The following is a 21859-nucleotide window of genomic DNA, read 5'->3' on the forward strand; positions in this document are numbered from 1 at the left end:
TACTGTCAGTGTCCTACCCTTTAGCCTACTATTTACCAGTCTCTGTGTATTTTTGATGAAATTATTAACAGAAATTAATTTAAACGTGATTTATTGCACACTCAAATTCAATCTCTACCAGGACTAGAGAGGAATGCAACTCTAGGAAATTGTGTGCTTAATTTGTTTGATGTTTCTCCATAACATTATTTAATCAAAAGCCATTTGTTTCATCAAATTAGTCTCGATTATGTTTTTCACTAGTTTTTCCACTGTTTTAATGTGGACTAGGCAGTAAGTTCAGCTTTGAGAATTAGAACTTATTCTTTCTTGTGCTACAACAGGAAAGGGTATGGGATGACAAAATAGGCATGGTTCATCACTCAAAATAGCTCATCAGCTGTGTGCTATCAGTGCTCTTAACTGTAATGAAAATAAACATGTGCTCTTTCCATAGTGCTTTCAATCAATATATTTAACTTCTTATTTTCAACTCGTGTACAGCTAATGAAACATCTCAGAATGCTATTTCCAACAATAGGAAACAACAAAAAAAGAAAAAGCAATTAACTCTTCCCCCCATATAAACTGCACTTGGATTGTCCTGTTTAATAAGCAGCATTGGACCTACATTCCGTGATTTTATCTCACCTATTTTTCTTAGCTCTTTTGAACTTTTAAGTCCAAAGTCTTCAGTTCAATTAATTCTGCATTTTAAAAAATGAATTAATATATTTGTTTCCAGTTTGTTCTGTACTAATTTCATTTAATTCATCACCCTTATTGTAAGAAATAATTCTATTCACCTTTTTAATCCCAACCAAGGGAGTTTTTGGTAGGTCCCCATCATAACTTTTTCACATGCATCTTTCAAATGTGAAAAAATTTGATCCATATGGTGTTACCACACAGGAGCTGGCCAGTATCCGTTGCTTACTTCTACATTCCTACCACTGCTTACAGTATTCACATTTGGATTGCAGTGGCACAGTCGTAAATTTTTATTTAATTTGGCTTTTAATCATTGCAGGCATTTCTAGATTAATATCTGCTAGGCATTTTTTGGATTACCTTTAGAGATACATGCATCTCCCTGTGTCCTAAAGTGGACACCTGTCCTCCAGACATGGGTTTGTTTTGCACACTGATGCCCAGGTCCCAAATCTTACACTGCCTGCTCTGAAATGAGTATGCATTCAGAGGATGGAATAGTGACCTTCAGTTTAGGAAACAGTGGATCATTAATAGTCTTTTGGGCAGCAAAAACCTGTTTGAATCAAATTAACCTGCTCTGAGTCTTGTGCTCTTCTGCTTAACAGTATGTCATTTTCAGAAAGGCTGTGAGAGATTGGAAAACATAGCCAGTAAGCTATGATATGTATTAATTAAAATTATAACTTTAAAATTAATTATTTTGGCCTCTTATTCCACCTTTGAGGCATAATATTTAAATGCTTAGTTTCACATAGTGAATATTCCAGGTCTATAACGAGGCATCCTAAGCTGCATTCTGTTTTTTAATGCTTGTGGTCCATATTGACACCTACTGGACTTACTGCCTATAAAATGAAACTCTAAATGAGCAGCACCTGCGAAGGTCAAAGAATGACTCTTTGAAAACCCTTGTTCAAGTATGCCAAGAAGCAGGGAGAAGTTGCTGCAGCACTAGGAGAGAAATTCATAAGAGGTAAGGAAGACTGGCTGTAGCCATATTAGGGCTGTGGCAAAGGCAAGGTTTTGCTTCGTCAATATATTTTGTATCTGAAAGAATTGATTCTATGTTTTATCTTCTTCTGCAGATTAGATACCTGTTTACACTGAAAAGGGGTTTTGTTCCTACCTTGGCTCTTTGTCTATGCTGCACAATAACTGGTGCTAAAGAAAAACATAGATTTCTTGCTGCTGTGCTCTGTAATTGTTGATGGAATCTTTCTTATTCCAATTAAAATGAAAAATCATGAGGCCATGGCAAATTTCCCATGCTTTAATAGAGCCTTGCTGAGACAGTTGTGTTTGGTTTGCTGTGTTCTGCAGGGGCTGGTTACTCAATACCTCTCAGTTTAAGTGAAAGCTCCTTTTGTCTGGGAACAAGAGCTGCTGGAATGCCGACACCCCGCACTGTCGGCACTGTCCACTGTCATGTCCCATGTCCCACAGGAATAGGTACCGAGCTGCTCAGCCTCCAGCTTCCCTCTGCTTTAAATCAAGACCTGTTGAAATAAGCACACCTCTCTGACATGCCTCATCGCTCTGCGATTTCTGAAAAAAACCCTTATCAGTCTGTCACTTTGTCTTTTAAAAATGCTGTGTCTCTTTCCAATAATGGAAAAATGGTTTTGTACAGCATCCCAGGGCCACAGTCTGCCTTATCTTTGATGAGAATGGTGCAAGTTTCATCTGCAAAATGCTCCCAAATATAAACAAGCAAAAATCTGAAAATATTTACTGCACATCCTCCCACTGCACATCTACAGATGCAAAGTTTATGGCGCATTAGAAACAACTTTTGCTTCCACTCGGTGTTGTGATGTCAAGTGTCTTCCTTTCATAAAAATACTGATGTAGTTTCTTTTTCATCCAATTAGTCATTATGAAAAGTGTGCTTTTGCACTTAAAAATTTTCACCCAAATTTTGCTGTTCTGGAGATGTCAGTCCATGTTTTGATAGTAATTCTTTTTCTGCCAAGAAAATGAAGAGCAGGAGATAAAACTACTACTTTGTCTTCTCTTTTAAGCATCTTTTGTGGTTTTATACCTTGCCCATGAAGAGAGAAAAAAAATTTAGACACACTACTTCCTGGATTGTATTTCATCTTTCCCTAGATCTGAAGTATGCTTGTACGGGTTTGTTTATACCAATAGTTCGGTATTTTGTTGACTATCTTAATTTTTTATTTGTTTGTTTAGCTTTTAAAGCAGTATGGATTACTCAAAAAAGCAGTGAAGCTAAATAAAACTAATGCTAAAATACTATTATTTATGGTTTAGAGGGATATTTTAGATAGTCTGCATTTTGCAAAATCCCTGCACATGAGGCTCTTTAAGAACACTCTCTGCTTCTATAAAACAAATAAAATAGGACATGGGAATCTTAAGCATAATAATATTATGGTTATAAACAATCAAAAATATTCCCCCCAATTTTGGTTATTGAGATTTGACTTAGAACATCGAACATCTCATTTTGTTCCATACTTGCAGTTCTAGCTAAACTCCACAATGAGTACAAGAAATTCTCTCTTGGTTTCATTGCAATATGGATGAGATTCTTTAGTATTAAATTATTCTGCGGTTTTGGACAGAATCAAAATGTAACTACAAACAACTTATTTAAAAGCTGTCTGCAGTTTTCATGTTTCCAACAGGTTGCTCAATTACACTGCAAGGCCTGAGAATTGTGTTTATCTGAGTATATTGTATCAGAGGTGAATTATATTTGTTAAAAATAAACTAAATTTTTTCTAACCTCTTCATATGCTAACATATCAGTGAGGAACACTTTCAGCACAAAAAAGCAAGAGATATGAAGGTTTTATTATTTCTGAATGCTTTTACATTTCTGCATTCAGAAGACAGGAGTGGTAATGAAGTACTTTTACTACTTGGGAAAATAATACACAAGAATTAACTATTCAACAGCTTTAGAGATCATGATGGGGGAAGCCTGGGCTACTTCTGAAGTTTTGGAGTTCCCTAATTTCTGTAAAGAGAAAGAGTGTGAGGCTATAGGTACTCAAAATAAGCAGATTTCCCCAGCCTCAAAGGGTGATGGGTAAAGTCAGAAGGAAACAAATGAGTTGTGAGACCAGAAGATAGGAGTGCAAGCTGCTGCTGTGGAAGGCTCTGTTACCCACCTGGGTTCAGGAGGAGAGCACTAAAAACCCCAGCATGGCTGCAACAGCAAGGGAGACAAACACTGTTAGGGAGGGAGCAGCAGAAAGGCCGTGCCTGTAAGGAGTAACAGGAAATCCTTCTGTAATTTCACTAATGGTAAGAGGAAGGCTCAGAAAGCTTTGGTCTGCTGCGTTGAGGGGAGGAAAGATCTAAACAGATGATGCTGAAAATTCTAAAGTGTTTAATGCCTTTTTGCTGGAGAACTCTCTGCAGAGGACATCTGTTACCATTTGCCTGGCACAAATCACCCAAGTGACAGAGGACTAGGGTAAAGAAAGCACAAGCACTTAAGAAAGTAAGATTTCCAAATCAGCTAGTGAGAATGTCTCCCAATAAATTTCTTTAGACACAATAAGCCTAGATCTGCTATGGGGGATTACCTCATTTAAATGTAGCCAACTAAAAGTTTGGCACCCATTGCAAACCATTTTTTTATTTTAGGGGTCCCTGGCCCCTTCCCAGGGCTCCCCCTGTGCTGCCCACAAGCCAGGATGCTGTTTCAACCCCCTGGGAGTACCAGTTCCTGCTCCTGTGACACTGCAGCTGGTCTCCAGGTCCAGCCCTGCCCTGCAGGAATACTTAAGATTAAAAATATATTACCATGTGGTCTCAGTCTCTTTTCAGTAAATATGTGTAAATAATCCAGTGACCCCTGTAACAATGCAGATTAAATCTGTTCTCTTGCATGCTCCTTTCCAAAATATCTGTATCTGCCACCTGTTCCCTCTACATCCTGACTTCCATGCAAAACGGCTTCATTTTTCTAGCATGTCATTTCAATAGAGATATTTGCTCTGCACATATCTGCAATATTTGTTCAGCTCTTAAAAACTGCAAGTATTCTGCACATGACAGGTTACATAATGTGGCTTGGTGAAAGAGAAATTTGGTCAGTACATGCCTAACATAACCCTTTCATCTCTCTTCTTACCAGCAACTTGTCTCTCTGCAGTTTCCTTTTACAGGGTGATTTGTAAGTTCCTTTTGAGTAGCTTACATTTTATCTCTGGTTGGACATGAAATAACTCCACACACTGTCCTGGAGGGAACATGTTGTTCTAATATCACAGGCACAGCTGCTTGGGCAGAGGAGACTATTAACAATGAGGCATCCTGATAAAGTAGATACCTGCAAAAAAAAGTTGCTACCTCGTTAGAGATATTCTATTTTGCAGCACAGCTCTGTTTGAGAACCCATTTGGCTAGTGAAATATGAAATGAAAGGACAAACAATCAGATGATCCTTTTTAATCAGTTTAATTAAAAAGGAAGGTTAGTAGTTACTTTTACTTCCTTTCCTTTTAATCAAGCGAGAAGTATAATGTTATTTGTGTACCACAGGCAGCCAAAATAGTAGGAAAAGCCCTGCTTCAGTTTTATCAGCTTAATCTTTTTTCTTCTGAATGTCATTTGGTATTTGCGCTCAGAACTCATATGGACAAAAATCCTTAGAAAAATATCCACTGCCAGATCGGCTGGCTGTGTCCTAGTTAAACTCTCTTTCCACATTTGCTTTATTTTGCCAATGAAAGATACCCAAACAAGACTATTCATTGGTGGAAAGCTTGATTACAGAGGTGCCAATTGCTTTGACAGTAAAGAGGGAACTGTAATTTTTTGGGGTTTTTTTAATGGAAAAGTACCGATCCCTCATCAAATGCTGTTCTTGCTTAGGAAAGGTGACTGCAATGGTAGCTGTAGGTAGAAGAACCTCTGCAATCTCTGTTTTCTGTTAGCCCCAAGACAGGAAGAAGCCACTAGCACCAGTTCAGCTGCTTCCCATGTTCTCTGAGTCTGCAGCTGAGTAAGAAGCACAAGCTGGAAGGATCAAGGATATTTATATTACTTTAGCTGTTCTGAAAGGACTTCTCTTGCTTCCTTACCACGCTCTTTTCATATGATTTTTGACTGGCAGTCTTTTCCGATCCAGATTGTTGCTGCTCAAAATGTGTCTTTTCTAGATCCCCCTGCCCTCAAAAGAACTCAAAACAGTTAGCATTTCACTAACTTCTTCAAGTGTTTTTAAAAGTTATTTAATACAGACAGACCTTCTCATTTAGTTAAATTTTAATCCCAACTGGAAACCAATGTGACAGTCTGTTTGCCTTTGAAACTGTCTGCAGCATGATGAATAGACAGCTCTAAGAGAGGGAGAGAGAATAAATGAGAAAATGTGGCTACCTTACATCTTTGTTTACTAAAAGAGAAAAAGAGAAACTTGGAAATTACTAAAGGGAGAAATATGCTATCTGTAAGAAAACAGAATGGAACTGGAAGAAGCTCCCATGTGCAGCTGTGGTAGTGGTGTAGTTGCCCAAAAAGGCCAATAGAGATGAGGTCCTTCCAGGCAAATATGTGGGAACCAAAGGATGGAGCTGAGCAAGGGGAACACCTCTGTGCAGCAAATAATGGGTGGCAGCCTTTTAGGGATAAGAGCAGCAAAGAGCAGGACCAAACCAGAGGAGATCAAATTGCCTTCATTTTTAAGCAGTTAATTATATATTGGGGTGTTTTTTTCATGGATCCAGAAATTATATGTGCTCCTATGAACTAAAAATTGCACATGTTTAATGATGTCTCAGAGTGGCTTGCATAGCACGTTAAAGGAACAAAGTCAATGTACAAAAGAATATTCAGAGAGCCAAGGTTTTCCATGAGGAAAAAGGAGCTTTGCCTGCTACATTACTTAAATACTGAATCATTTCCAGTATCATGTGCCAGGTAATCATTCCAGTGCATGTAAGTTGTACCAGTATGATCTGATATATCAAGAGGCAAGCAGGTTACATCACTTGTCTTGATCTTATCAGAACACAAAACCCATGTCTCCTTTTTTGTGTTCAGTGCATCATTTCCCAAAGTACTTTTCATGTGTTTCCTTCCCAGATGAATTTTTATATTCATTGCCTACTAAATCGTCGATGCAATCTGCATGTCCCAGCATAAGGCCTTAATTCACTACCTGCTGCTGAGCATAAACCCAGAATTTGTTTAGCTGTTGTTCTAGTAGCCTGAAGGCTATTTCAGTCATAGAGAGAGCATTTTAGTTGCCAAACTTGGGAGCCTGATGCTATTTAAGAAGCTCTGGAGTATCTAAGCCACCCATCAGAGCTGATAACACAAAATCTATAGGAGACCTACACTGTTTTCAGGTAGAGAGATGCAGGACCTTTAGTTCATGTGAAGTGATCATAAATATATTATTGTGCTGTGGAAGATTCAGCTTGAATATAAACCAATATTATCATGTCTGTTAACTTTTCCTGTGCTGTATATCTCTTCTTGCAGTCTGTTCTATGAAAAGCAATTAACAAGTAATTATGTTCTATCTCATCTCAAGTTCATGTAAAGGAAACTCAAACACAGGAAGCTAGAATAATGTTCAGAATTACACTATTACAGTGATATTTAGACTTTAATTCATCTGCCAAGTTAGACATATGCATCATTCAGTTTCTAAGCTTGGTTTTCAGTAGCCATAGAAACAGGAGAAGAGTGAAAATAGCATGACTTATTTCTTCTTTAGTTAACTGATCTTGAAAAGAATTCATGAATCTGCAGTGCTGTGTTCTATTTAATCACAATTTTATCCAATCTAATTTTATGTCAAAAACTGTATCTAACTTAAAAACATTATCAGGTACTTCATATTTTCGCATCTGGTATTAAAACTTCAGGAAAGGTTCAGTGTGGTACAATTGCTTTGTTTTATTACACTAAACCCCAAAAATTGCTTCCCTTGGTGACACTCCATCTATAAGTAGATGTTTTCCTATACTGTCTTCCTACTTTTTAGTTCTGCCATTTCTCACTGCTTGCTACATACCCTGCTTGGCTCCTGCTGAGAATGATGTTTGCAGGAGGAAACAGATGGTGAAGTACTGATGCTAGAAAAATACTTAGCTTGTCTAAGCTGTTCTTGTGGCCACTGAGCCTTATGGAAGTACTAGAACATATATAAAACCTTATGTAGTCTTCAAGTGTGGCATTTTTGCAAAAATTGACCATTATAAAAATACCTTATAATCACAGACTAAGCTGAGTTGGACGAGACCCACCAGGATCATGGAGCCCAGCTCCTGGCCCTGCACGGGACCATCCCCAAGAGTCACACCGTGTGCCTGACAGTATTGTCCAAATTCTTCTTGAACTCAGTCAGGCTGTGACCATTTCCCTGGGGAGTCTGCTCCAGTGCCCAACCATGCTCTGGGTGAAGAACCTTTCTCCCTGAAACAACTTCAGGGTCCTGTCACTGATGCCTTTTTTTTTTTCTGTTAAGCTTCCTAGATGTACATGAAAATGTGGTCAGTGTTTTTAGGAACAGACTTCTTTCAAAATCATAACTAAGTCATTACTCACTTATGGCTTTGGGATACTAATTGTCAATTCCCATTACTCCTGGATTAACAAATTTAAATCATATTTTAAAAATTAGATATTAATAATATATATTCAAATATGTTATCTTAAATAACTTAAATAAGTTTTTAAATTAAATTTGGATGTTAAGTACCTAGGTTAAAAACCTCCTTTTTAAAATAGATTTCTATTAGATTTATAAATATATAAATATTTTATACACATTTATAGATCTAGTTTAGAAAATAACCTTTTATATATTTGCTAGTGTGAGATGCCTCCACTTTCAGAAAGCCACTGGAATACATGACAAAGTCCCGTTCTGGTGCAGGAGCCTGATGTGAAACTCGGGGTTTGCCACTGACACCACTCAGCACAGGTGTGGTGAGCTCACCCCTGTGCCCAGGCTGGTTTCGGGGCCCTGCCCTGCCTGATGCCAAGGGTGAGCCTGGCCCTGCTTGTGGGTCCGAGCGGTGCAGAAGGACAGAGCAGTGCCACAGCTCTCCTTGACACAGGATAACCTTCCTTCCCTGACACACCTCCCTGCACACCCAGCATGTAACCAGACAGAGAAACAAGCGCGTGACAAACGGGATGGGCCCCGCTGAGCCTGAGCCCTCCTTGCTCCAGCGGCAGCGGGAGCCTCGTCAGCGGTGCCTGTGGTGCCACCCGTGCACAGCCAGCTTTCCTGTAGATGAACCCCTGGAGCCTGCATACTTCTGGCCTGCAAGTCTAAACCTGTTAACTAACTTGTCTGTGTGCAAGAGTATGACAGTATGGCCTCATGGTCAGCCATACCAGACCCCACTGTCTCACTCTGTGTCAACCATCCAGTGGCATACTCAGTGATAGGTCTTTGTCTCAATTTTCCTCATTAATCCATCTCCAGAAGCATACTTCCCTCTATGCTCTTGTGAAATTTGCAGTTTTCCAGCACCTTTAACTTTTCTGTGCATCAAGCCTTTAAAATTTCTGCAAATTAAAAAAAAAATTTCTTATTCTTCGACTGAACCCTGTCCCAAGTTGTTTCTAGCTCAACAGCTGACTACTAAAATTTAACACTTAAATTCTTCTTGGGAAATACAGGATTCAAAAGATGCTTCTCAAACCGAAATGATGAACTTTCAACAATTCATGTTTTAGAAAAAGTCTCTTGCATCCAGTCGTCTTTTGGATCTCCTCTTTTTGTGACTTTCTGAAAACTCTGTGTAAATCCAGTAGCACATTTATATGAGTATTCAATTTCTGTGGTATAAATGGCACTAAATCTGTTTCCTTCTATCCATGTAGCAAACAGAGAGGACTCTGTGTCAGATGAATTAATTTATTTAAGAAATGTGTGAACACCAACATCATGCATCAGTTAAAAAGTCATAGACAGTATAGTGCCTTGCCAAGCAAAGGTATTCTGAGAGTCTGAAACAGTCCAACAGGGTCCAAACACAGTGCTTCTCATTTATTCAGCTTTCCAGACTGATATTTCCTTTCATTTTCTCTTTGAATCTTCATCAGTTTGAGTCTCTTCTTTCTCTGAATCCATATAACATTGTCCCAGCTTCTGACTTCTTTTTTTTTGTTTTGTTTTACATAGAGATGTGAGTGTGGACCAAATTTTTTCTCAATAACTTTAGTCACAGCATTAAAAAAAATAAAGCATACCTTAATTAGAGGCTTTACTGTAGAGTGTTAGTTCATGGGAGGGTTTTCATTTTTAAACAACTGATTCTTTATTTGAGTCATTCATAGAAGTATCCAGCTGCATGAGCACACTGCTCACGTGGCCTTGTGAGTTTCTTGCTGCAATAATGCGATCCGTTTTATTGCTAAAGAGACTTCTTTGACACTTGTTTTCCCATTTTTAGCTCCCAAATATCCCAGAATGCTAATTAACAGGAATAGAAGTAGCAAACAAATGTGATAAAGGAAAAAGCACTTGATGTAAAGTAACAAAAACATTCGGTCCAGTTGGTTTTGTTTGGGACATGCAAATAAAGAGGCGAACACCTTACAGTGAGACATGTACACAGCTTGGCAGAGGTTTTATAGCTGAAATTACACTATTCCCTGGCTACAAAGAAGAGTCCTAAACAAATCTCTTAAAAGTTCTCTTTGCACCTTTTTGTATCAACATCAGTTTCCAGGACTACATTCAAGAGAGCTACTGCATTAACATTTTTGCCAGTATTTACTGTGATTATTAATTCTATCATATAGTCTGTTTTCCAACACATATAGTGTTTTCCAACTCTTCTTTTTTTAATTATTATTCTTTTCTGAGAATATAATTATTCGGGCCTCCAAAAAAGGATTCCACAATTTTCCTTGTTTAATGGGAATGACGAAATGTTGGAAGTATTTGAAGCCCAAGAAGCTCCTGAAAAGATTTATAGAAGTAATGCTATAACTGTCCAGCCCTGGAGAGTTGCCACTTGGAAGGGCCCTGCTTAGACTTTGAACTTAATTTGTCAGCATCATGTCTTTAAAAAGTAATCTTCAGCACTTTGGTTGTCTCCCCAAAACTGTAACACCAGTGCACCAGTAAACCAGGGCTGACCTGCATCAGTCCAGGATGCCAGAGGAATTTGTGACACAGATATTCCCAAAGGACAGTGAAAAGCTCCTGTGCTATGAGCATCTTCTGTCACTCCCTTGCTGTGTGTTAGTGGCATGAGGCAGTCAGTGAGCAAGGGCTTTGTTGTTCCTTTATGCCCCAATAATCCTGGCTACTAAAATAGCCTTTTGAGACTGCTGGCCTACACTAGCCTTTAAACTCTTTTCTATACACCAGCCCCAACAGGGTTCCACAACCAGGAGAAAATAAAGTTGAACTAAAGCAAATTTTGCACAGCCTGGGTGCCACACTGGGCACTCCCTTCACCACTCGGATGCTCTGAGCTTGCTTTTGTGCTGGAAAGTTTATGTAGAAATAGCAAGAATGCATTTTTACATAGTGAGTTGTATTATTTTCTTTTTGCCCCATTTGTAAGCCTAATGGTAAGGGACATAGTATCTGTGAAATACTGTGAATTATTACACATAGCCTATGGTATTTTTGGTGTAAGCTGCAGGTTGCTGGGTGAATTAAGAGGTTACTTATCTTCCTGTTCAAGACACAACTGAATTTCTTGAGTCGAGAAACACTACAGCTGTCACTGGAGCAACACACTGCTTTTTAAGAAATCCTTGGCTAATGTGTTCATCTGTTTTGTGAGGAAAAACATCTTCATGTTTTGCCATCCACAAAACCTTAAGCACAACGAGACATAGCTTGATATATAACTTTCTAGTACACTTAGAAGGGCTTCTAAGACAGCCAGCCTTTGACCTTGGCAGCATAAGCTATCTACTCTAGACTGATGCATGCTCTAAAATAAATCATATCTGTGTCACAATCTAAATATCTGGAGTCTGTTTCTCTCTTACTAAAAAAAAAAAAAAAAAATCTATTCTGGATGTGAATTACTGAGTTTTTAGCAGCAAGTAAAAGCTGTAACTGGTCTTAATTTAACTGCCTCTGGGTATTGACCAAATCATTTTACATAAAGAAAGAAATGAATGCCTTACTTATTTGTAAGCTGAGATGTCTCTTATTTGAATTTTTAACACAGCATTTCAGATCTTCCCTAAAAAATACTCATGGAGTCAAATCCTGATCCCAATTAATGTAATGGCAATCCTCCTGCTGACATTTCGGGAGCAGAGACAACTCATAGTCTGAAAGCTGATAGTGACTTGAACTCACTGGGCTGAAACCTGAGATCCAGAAGGAAGGGCATACATTAAATAGATAATTAGTTTATTGCTAGCCTGTGTGCTAACAAGCAAGTAATAATGCATGTTTGTATAATTTCTGATGACACAAGGAACACAACTACTACCTACAAGTAATACCAGATGCAGCAAATATTTGTCCCACCCAATTTTTTCTATCTTCAGAAAGATAGCCTGTATTCTGAAATATTTCATTGACTTCCTGAACCAAGATCACAGTCACTGTTTTTAAGAAAAATAATTCCTTAGATTATACCAGTAGATAGTGCCCTTCATATTAAATGTGCGGAATTTTAAAACACACAAAAATAAGTAGGTGTTTTTATTTTGTTTTATATATATATATATATATATATATATATATATACATACACTACATAAAAAGATTTGCCTGAATTTGTAAATACTTGCAGATTACTCCTTGAGCGCAAATTATATAATAATTGATCAGTTACCAGGTAATAATTAAAAGAAAGACAAACCAAGATATTTCTGAACAGTTTTAAAATCAACTGTAGATATATTGGGAGACATTCCACTATATTTTTGAATATTACATGTGTCTTTCTAATGGTATGGTCTTTCAAAGCAGCACAGAAACAAATAGTTTCAAGAGTTTTCCCAGATTCCCAAGTGCAATAAGCAACAAAAAAAGTAGATAGCCAGACACCTACAAGTACTTAGAGATGAAATTACCTGCAGTGAACGTCAAGGGGAGAGCCTGTGTTGTAGGGAGGCAGAGCTTGGACGCAGCACAGCCAGGCAAGTCGTGTGCATCTGATTTGCCAGCTCAGTGTCCTGGTAAATGAGGCTGTTAAGAAAGAGAGTTCAATTTTAGAAGCAGGGACTCCTCTTGTGCTGATGTGCAGCATGCGGTACATGAAGCAGGGCAGTCACAGGAATGTTTCCAATGTCCATTAGTTTCTTCAGCAGACGAGCTTGGCAAAAGGAGCTCCCTAACACACAAAACAGAGACATTGCCTTGTTGTAGAGAAGATCTCTGCTCTGAAGCTAAGAAAAGAGAAATCTTCAGGGGTATTTCCATCCAAAAAGTGGGGTCCAAGGAAGAGTTAGGCCTGTAGATCTTTCTGGTGAGACATCAGTTCATCTCACATTAACATTTTTCTCCCTAAGTGCTCTGCTCCTATGAATAAGTCATATTTTACTTGGGAGAAGCCTTTCTCAGTCACTGCTCTTACCTCCAGGGCCCGGCTGATGAAGAACAGTCTCTGGCAGACATCAGATCCAGTCAGACCTGCTGCAGAATGGTGGCCGAGTGCCAGAGGAGCCAGGGCCAGGGGTGGGAGAATGCTGTGTCTCCACCAGGAGAGGGAAAGAAGGAAGGATGGAAGGTAAAGGGTGTGGGACAGGCTGGCAAGGCATTGCATGGGTGGTTTATCTCTCACAGGTACAGAAATAACTGACTTTGTGTGACTCCTCTCAAGCCAGGATAAGCAGGCAGTGTCATCCTGAAAGAAAAAAAGAAGAAAAAAGGTCCAGATAGGTGAGCTGTACCAGAACAACTAACAATTCTGTAATAAATATACACTAGTCCTCAGCTGATAACCATAGTAAACAGGATAGTGAGTGTTTAGATAACCCTGGTCTCTTTCTTCAACATTATGCTATATATGAGGTTTTCATGGAAAGAAGCTTTTCAAGTAGAACAACACTTCCTTGTTTAATCTTTAATATTAAAATTAGACATAGGAGTTTGAGCTATGTCAAAACTTACTCCAGCCTTGAATGAAAATGGAAAATTAAGTTTTACCGCTGTTAGAACATCACAAACAAAATGTCAGCCAAAGATGTTCAAAGATCTGTGATCAAAGAAGATGTTTAAAAAGCAAATCCCAGTAGGTTCCTTAATAAATGTCATGTCTTGACCCATGGAAGTTAATAGTAAGATTGCCATTTGCTTGAGTGAAAAATATATTCCTCAATTTGCCATGCAATTTCCTGGTCTAGGGATGGACCAAGATCTATGGGCTAGAGCTATTCAATCTGGTTGCCTTAGCAGATTTGCATGCAGTAGGTCTTGTCCTGTTGCAGCAACAAATGAAGATTTACTAGGGGAAGCCACTTTAGGAAACTTCCAAATCTCCTACACCACCTTTCCTTACCTGCCCCTACTCACTCCTCTCACCTCTTCACAGCTTCACAGCACATACTCCCACATCTTTTCCCTGCAAAGACCCTTTCAAATAAATCTGGCATATATTCAGCCCTGAATGCAAAGGCAGGACATTGGTTATTGGTTCACCCTGGACAAAATGTTTTATATGAAATTACTTGTTTTCAGGAAAAAAAAACAACAAAACTTCCCCTGTTTCCTGACAGGAAACAGTCTCTGCACTTGCTTGTCTTCTCTAGGTCTGGAAGCTGATAAGCCAATCTTTCTGCTTTCAGAATCTCCCACAATGTGTATATGTGCTTTTCTGTTCACTTCCAAATGATCTCATTGTTTTCTTTCCACCTCGTAATTAACCAGCGGCTTCTAATCATTATCTTTCTCTGAGCACACAAACACAGTCAATCAGTGATTTAATGTCACAAAGGAGCCTCCTGAAAGGATTTAATAGAAAACATCTTATGCTTGTTGCTTTTAACTTTCCAATAACTTCCTCTTAAGGAAGATCTTATGTCCCTCGGTGTTCTGACACCAGCACACACAACGGTGTATCACTATCTTTAGATTATTATGGCTCAGCTACATGTTGCTTTAATGACACACATGTAATTGCTCTCAGTCAGGATCACCAAGCACTGCACTCCTAGAATTACTGCAAAGTCATTAGTTACTCACTTGAAATTGGAGAAGCAAAGTACATTCTCTGGGTATCAGGGATGGTGTGAATATAGGTATAGTGAATATAGGTCTTCGGGGCCAGGCAAGAGAGCACCGAGTGGGATTCTGTTTGGGCAACACACAGAGAGTGTATTGATTTTCTAACTTTAAAAACAGTCCCAGCAGAGCTTGAGGTTCTGAACTGAAGCTGTAAAAGAAAGAAAAAGCTTTGTTAATACCCTTTGCAATATTTAATTTACTCAAACAAATCAGTTAAATGGCATCATAGAGGGAAAATATCACCTTCATATTTAAGGTGAGTTTCTCCAGCTTGCATTACAATAAGGTTTGTGATTTCAAATGAATAGCTGGAGTCATAGGAAAAAAATGTGTCAGACAGAATTTATAGAATGTAAAGCAGATAAGACCTTTATGTTAGCTTTTAAGTAGAAACATGTGATTCCAGCAGTACTGTTGATGTTAACACAGTCAAGGTTATGAACAAAGGGTAGAATGAGTAAAATAAGTTTATGGTGTGAATCACAGCAGTGAGTTCACGTTAAAAGGAAGCAGAGATGATATATTTATCATCATAATGTGCACTTCATGACTCACCTAAACTCAAAAAAATAAAGTATGTGAATTATTAGGCAATGAAGATAGGTGTTAAGGAGGGAGGGACAATGGAAAATATTATCAAGCTTATAAAAACAACTTGAGCTATTCATTAATTTGAAGCTAATATGTTGCTCTTCAAATTATCCTAAAAATAAACAGTGGGGTTTTTTTTTCCTGTATGAAGGACAATTCCAGCAATTTGGATGACAGTCAAATATGTTTGAATGACAAGCTGCATAAAATGATTTAAGGCTTTATTTGGCACATACTTTTCATGTGAATCAGTATGCTTATTTTTATTATGATTCCTCACCTTCATGTTTGTAAGGCCATAAATCCCATCTTTATAGTTCAGAAACTGGATGAAGAGTGGAAGCTGTAACATCTTAAGCATCAAGCCTAACTCATAGTGTTGAAGTTTTTTTCTACCAGATCATTCTGGATATTACAGTTTTTGCTGATTTGGATTTTTTTTTTAAACTTCATCTTATGTATAATTTAAAAATTGCCATCTTAAAAAGGTCAAGTGCTTGAAAGCAATGCAACAGTACATAGTTTATTGGTACTTCTAGCTCTGAATATTTCTTGGATTTTTTCTGTTTGGAGCTGGAATTGTGGTTTTTACCATCTTCCTATTTCAAATCCTATTTCAAATCCCCATTTTCTGCCACATGGGGCAGGGCTACTAAAGATCTTTCTGGCCAAATGTAAGTGTTCCAAGGAGGACTCTCAGTTGTTGAGCTGATTATCTGGGTTTCCCTTCTAGTCAAAGGAGAGAAAGAAGATCTTACAAGGTTCAAGTAGTTTCATCCAGAGGTAGGCATTTAAAAAGCCTGAGATAAATCATGTCTCCAAGCACCTATTTCTTTCTTCTGTAAGGAAGAACCTTACAGAAGAAGCTGGGAAGCTGGCTCAGGGATTCCTGTCTGAAGCCAGGAGATGAGTTCCTGAGTTCAGACACAGAAAGTCTGATCTGAGACTAAGTGGGGAAAAGGAACAGAGGGAGGACACGGTAAACACATCTCATGGTTACAGGGTATGGCTATGCAGTATGTATGAATCTGACAGGTCAAAATTCAGTTTCTTCCAACATTTAAAAAACCAGGATAAAGATACTATGAGAGAGACTGGCAGGAAGAAGGGAAGTGATAGAAACCCACATAAGGAAATGCAGAGGAGGAGATATACAAAAGGTAGGCTGGGAAAAAAGGTGATGGTGTACAGAAAATATAAAGGAAGATCTTATTTGGTTGTCATCATACAGGGGCTGATAGTCTTATGGGATCTTGTCACCCCAGTCACTTAACAGACCTGCAGCAATATAGCTGAAGGAATCACATAACTAAGTATGAAGAAGGCAAGGTTGAATGGATCTGTGCAGACAAGATCAGAGTTTTCCTGAACCAAAATTACACCTCTGGCTGTTAGCATTTCTCACTTGCACCTCTCTGCTTGCTCAGGGAGTCTGGGAATGGTACAACTGAAGGTCCCAGAACTACTGCTGCAAGAAATCTTTTTGATTTCTTCCTAACAAAGAGAAACCAGAAATCACTCCGAAATACAAAACACAGTTTTGGGAGATTTCTGAACCACTAACACCAAGAAGCATGTCATGGAAACGTTTTTATCACTAGCTTGGAGATTGTTTACCATAAGGCTTCCAAATGGCTTTTCAGGACACTTCTTTTTCTTACACTAAGCTTTGACAACAGACAGAACTGAATAAAAATGTGGTGACTTGGCTTTTTCAAAATAGGTTTGGTGTTGTTTGTTGGCATGGGATTAAACATCTTCTTTGTGCAGCAACATGCATATTGATGTCCATAAGCAAGAAGCAAGCACATGTTAAATCATAGCTGCATTTCCTTTGGAAATTATGAGCTTTTTTTATACTTATATAGTCTTAAATTGACAAATTTAGAAATCTCCAGCTTGCTAATGAATTCAACAGACCGCAATTGCTTTTCTAATCCACATATAATTTGGATTAAATCATTTGGATAGGATAGAAATTTACCACATAAAAAAAGAAGCTGGCTGTATTCTGCAACGCTAATCACACAGGATAACACCGTGTCATTACAACACTTTGCTACATTTTCAAGGATCAGTGTTTGCAAGAGTAATCACAGGAGAATAGAGACAAGAATAAATGTAATTTTTAATGAGCAACAATCTGGAATCTCTTTCTCTAAAAAACCTTGCTTGGACAGTATAAAAAATCACTATCCTGGGATATTAGACTTAAAATATTAAAACTGAATTTCTTTGATGAACAATAAACTCTTCTATGCATTTCAGTTTTTAAAAAAAACTATTTTAAAACAGAAATGGCAACACTTTAGGTAAGGAAAGGAACCCATTATACGTAAAGTTTCACCTAGAGATCTAATTAGCATAAACAACTGATGAACTCAGCTGAAAATCTTTTCTAAATGGCTGGTTTCTCTATTTATTATCACAATAATTAATTAATTAATAATTAATATTTATATAATGGACTGACTTCTTTTCCCTAAAGTAAAAATAATTAATCATTCCAGAGAAATACATATTAATGAGTCAGATTAACAAACAGTAGAGAACAGGGATAAGCTAGACAAAATTACTTTCTATGCTTCTTTTAGGAAAATAATAATACTACTCAGCAGCATTAGCAGAAATGGCAATTACTCTGCTGATTCTCTGGCTTGAGAGCTAAGCATCTGGTTTTAGTCCTGGGCTAAGTGTCCCAAACATCACATGTAATCGTCTGCAAATCTTTGCAAAAGTGGCCTTTTATTTGTAATTCCTTGATTTCTGATTAGTTGGCCTGAATTTCAGACCTGCTAGGTGCATACAGATCCTGTTGACTGTTATCAAAGTGCATAGCAGTCTAAAAAATGGGCTCTCAAGGTGTCTCAGTTTGGTTAATCAGAAGTTAAACAGCTCAAAGGAAATGATTGCTTGGAAATGTGGGCTCAGTGAGGATGCCTCCATTTCTTCTTTGGCAAAATGGACATAACAGTTTCCATTAATTGCTTAACAAGAAGCTTGTCATAAAACTACTTCAAGCTATATATTTTAATGTGAAAAATATCAACTAAAAGCATGGCAAGAGGAGTGATTTACAAACATTAGATAGGCAATTGCACACTGATTGCTGCATATGGAGGCTTACTCCTTCCAGATTTTGGTAATAAAAACAAAGTATGTATGAAAAATTACGGTAGGGCTCTACTAAATCATTTATCCACAATGTTTGAATACTGTTTCCCATAAAGGAGCAGCAACATTGTCAGTCTTGTGACTACAGTATTGAGGAAGGTGAAAGATAGCATCTTTGGAATGAAATTGGAGGAATATGACTCATCCTTTTTTGTCGCTTGCCAAGCTTACCTTGACATTTATTTCTTTGCTGGAGTGCAGAACTTGTTTACATAAGTTTTCCCCATGCTAATGCATCTGGATTTTCTCTGAACTGTCATCATCCTGCAGGGATATTAAGTCTACCACCTCATGGAATTTTCTTTTCTAATGACACTAAGTTAAAAGGTACTGTGGGCCTGAATGTTGCCAGCATTCATGGCAGCCTTGTATTTTGAAAACTTCATACTCCAGTGGGAACTCTGCAACCTCACTCTGACTTTGGAGGATGAAATCAAAACTTAGATATGAGCTGGTTCAGACCTATCTGGGTGGCAGCTTTGCATCTCAGGATGTTCTCAAATGACGAAACACTGCTGAATTACTGAAAAAAATTGTGATTGTTTAATGTGGTATATATAGAGTTTTATTACTTAGGTCATGTCAGTATGAAAAGGACTGAAACCATCTATTTCTGATCCATTTCAATTCAAAGAAAAATGCATTTGTTTAAGCAAATCACTAGATTTTCTCTGTACAAAAAATACATACACAGTTAGGGATCACCTCTTTGGAGAAGAAGAGTAATTTTCTTAATTTCTCTTTTACTGCAGTTCATGTGATGGTGCAACCAAATCAAAACTTGGTTCAGATTAATATGGTAATGTACTGGTACAAGCATAACCAGCTTTAGCATTGTTTATGCCTTCTGAACACGTGGTCAGGAGGGGTTTATATTTCTAACCAGGCAAGCATCTTAAGTGTGGGTAGATAGATTTGTGCAGATTTTGTGATCCGGGCAAACTACCCTGGTGCCATACAAATCAAGGCAATTCTGTTCACCTTCACAGGCATTGTTATGCAGTCACAAAGCAGTCACTATCACAATACTAAGGAATCATGTCCATAGTCTAGAGGATATGGATCTCTAAAATGCATTCCATATCTACGTGTATTCACAGGTATGCTTTTTACTTTTTTGCCAAGTACTTTTGTCCTGTGATCACATTGACAAACCAAACCCTTTTAGATTATTGCAGATTATAAAAAAAAAAAAAGGTAATACTTCTCTCATTTAAATAGATCACAATTCTCATGACAGAAGCATCTAGGCATTAAGCAACATGCATAATAACCTTTACTTCTTACTCTGTTATGATGACATGAGAAAAGTAACCCAATTTTTTCCACAGCCTCTGTATTACTTAGCAAAACTATTTACTCCTACCTGTTTCACATTAATAAAGTTAAAGAGGCAAAAAAGTAAGAACTATATTGTTGCAAGAGAGATCTTCAGTGACAGTATCATCAGAGGCACATTATACTTGTAATTAGTTTAAGAACTGAAGCTGTTATAAGATATAATTTGACTGAGATAATTGTAGCCTGGATTGCATCTCCAGTTATTTGTTGTGTTTGGCAAAGATGACTATGTATTTTTAATTTCTATATTTTGTATACATCTGTTTGATTTTAATGTTGTCTGTAATTGACTATATAAGTTACTCATTATTTAGTGCCTTTGCTGTATGGCCATAAGCCAAACTACACAAATAAGTAAGTAAACAAATGAGCCCAGAGGTTTGTGTGAATATATGTTATCTGACAGTCCTCAGGAACCCATGCTCCAAAAGGGATGTGGGGGTTTTTTCATCTTGTTTTGTTTTGTCTTTGTGAATAGTGTTACCAGGTTTCTTAATTTTGAAGAGAACCACCCTCTTTGAATAAAATTATATGCATAATTTGGGTTAATTTTTTAATGCTTATCCAATGTTTCAACTTTGAGAAAGTTAACGGGGAATGATAAGGAGCTAGTTTAAGGTGTATTACTTCCTTAGAGTGGTACCAAATAGTTTTTAGACAAGGTTTTCTCCTATCTCTTTCTATGCTAAGCTTTTCCCAGAATCTATGGACTATTTGCAATTTTTGTGTGTGAGAGCTTTCTCTCAGTTTCAGCCAGGTGATTAGAATAACCTTACTCCTAGGAAAACAAAGAGATTAAGGACTAATTCTCATTTGCATTTCCTTCCAGCCATGATTAAGTCCCCATCATCATCATGTGGCCCTTTCCTTTAAATAAATTGTTTAATGCCAGAAACATGAAATGTGTCAAAGTTCTGACAAGACTGTTTCTACATTACACCATTAAAATTTTCTATTCTGGTTAAGCTTTGGGGTGAAATAGTTCACTGTGTGTACTGATGTATCTTGATTTTTGGATATGGGATAAAACCAGCTATTCCATAACTCTCTGAGTTTGGTTTGTACTCACTTAGGAAAACAGGAAAAAAGAAATGAAGCTAGTGCATGCTGTGTGGGAAACTCTCACGTGTGTGTGCTGTGCAGTGCAATGCTCCCTCCAGGAGTGCCAGCCACTGGATCCAGTGAGAGACCTGTCTGTGAGAAATGGTCAGCACCCAGACAAGACAAAGCAATAGCAACAACCAAAAAGTCATTTGTGCACATATGTGCATGCTGTTTTGCTCATATGCATTAGGTACCTGTGCCCTTACAACAAAGGAAAGCTACTGTTTAAAATTATTCCTGTGTACCATGGAAGAGAGAACCAAATCAGTGAGGAAAGTCCTTTTCCAGAGAGCATCCTTGACAAGGATCCTCTTTGTTGCAAGAGCACTAGACCAGGGTATATATTACGTCGCACAAGAGATTCTCTAACTTTGACTCAGCCAGTTCAAACAGAAATAAGTCTGTGAAGAAATAATTTCTAGCTGAGGTACTAATTGGAACAAATTGCCCATAGGGGAAAAATTAAAAACTAAATGATAAGCTTCCAGTGATCTTTGCACTGCTGTAACCATTTACAACAGCAAGTTCTCCATCACAGTGGGCAGGAGCAGTGGTGGGCTCGGGATCAGCTATGAAATCTAACGGGTCACAGCAGGAGCCATGAGGCCACTCTTCAGGAGGGAGAGAATAAAACCAGCTTAAACACTTGTGTTGTTGTAGGATTAAATTACTGAAGAAAAAATATTAAACTTCTAGCTTTCTCATTCAATATAGAGATGATAAACAACCTTCCGTGAAAGGACCTTTCCTGTGAAAGGAACATACTCTAGTAAAGCAAGAAACATTGTTTGGTTTCTT

This window comes from Haemorhous mexicanus, chromosome 5 (genome assembly GCF_027477595.1).
Source record: "Haemorhous mexicanus isolate bHaeMex1 chromosome 5, bHaeMex1.pri, whole genome shotgun sequence".
NCBI lineage: Eukaryota > Metazoa > Chordata > Aves > Passeriformes > Fringillidae > Haemorhous > Haemorhous mexicanus.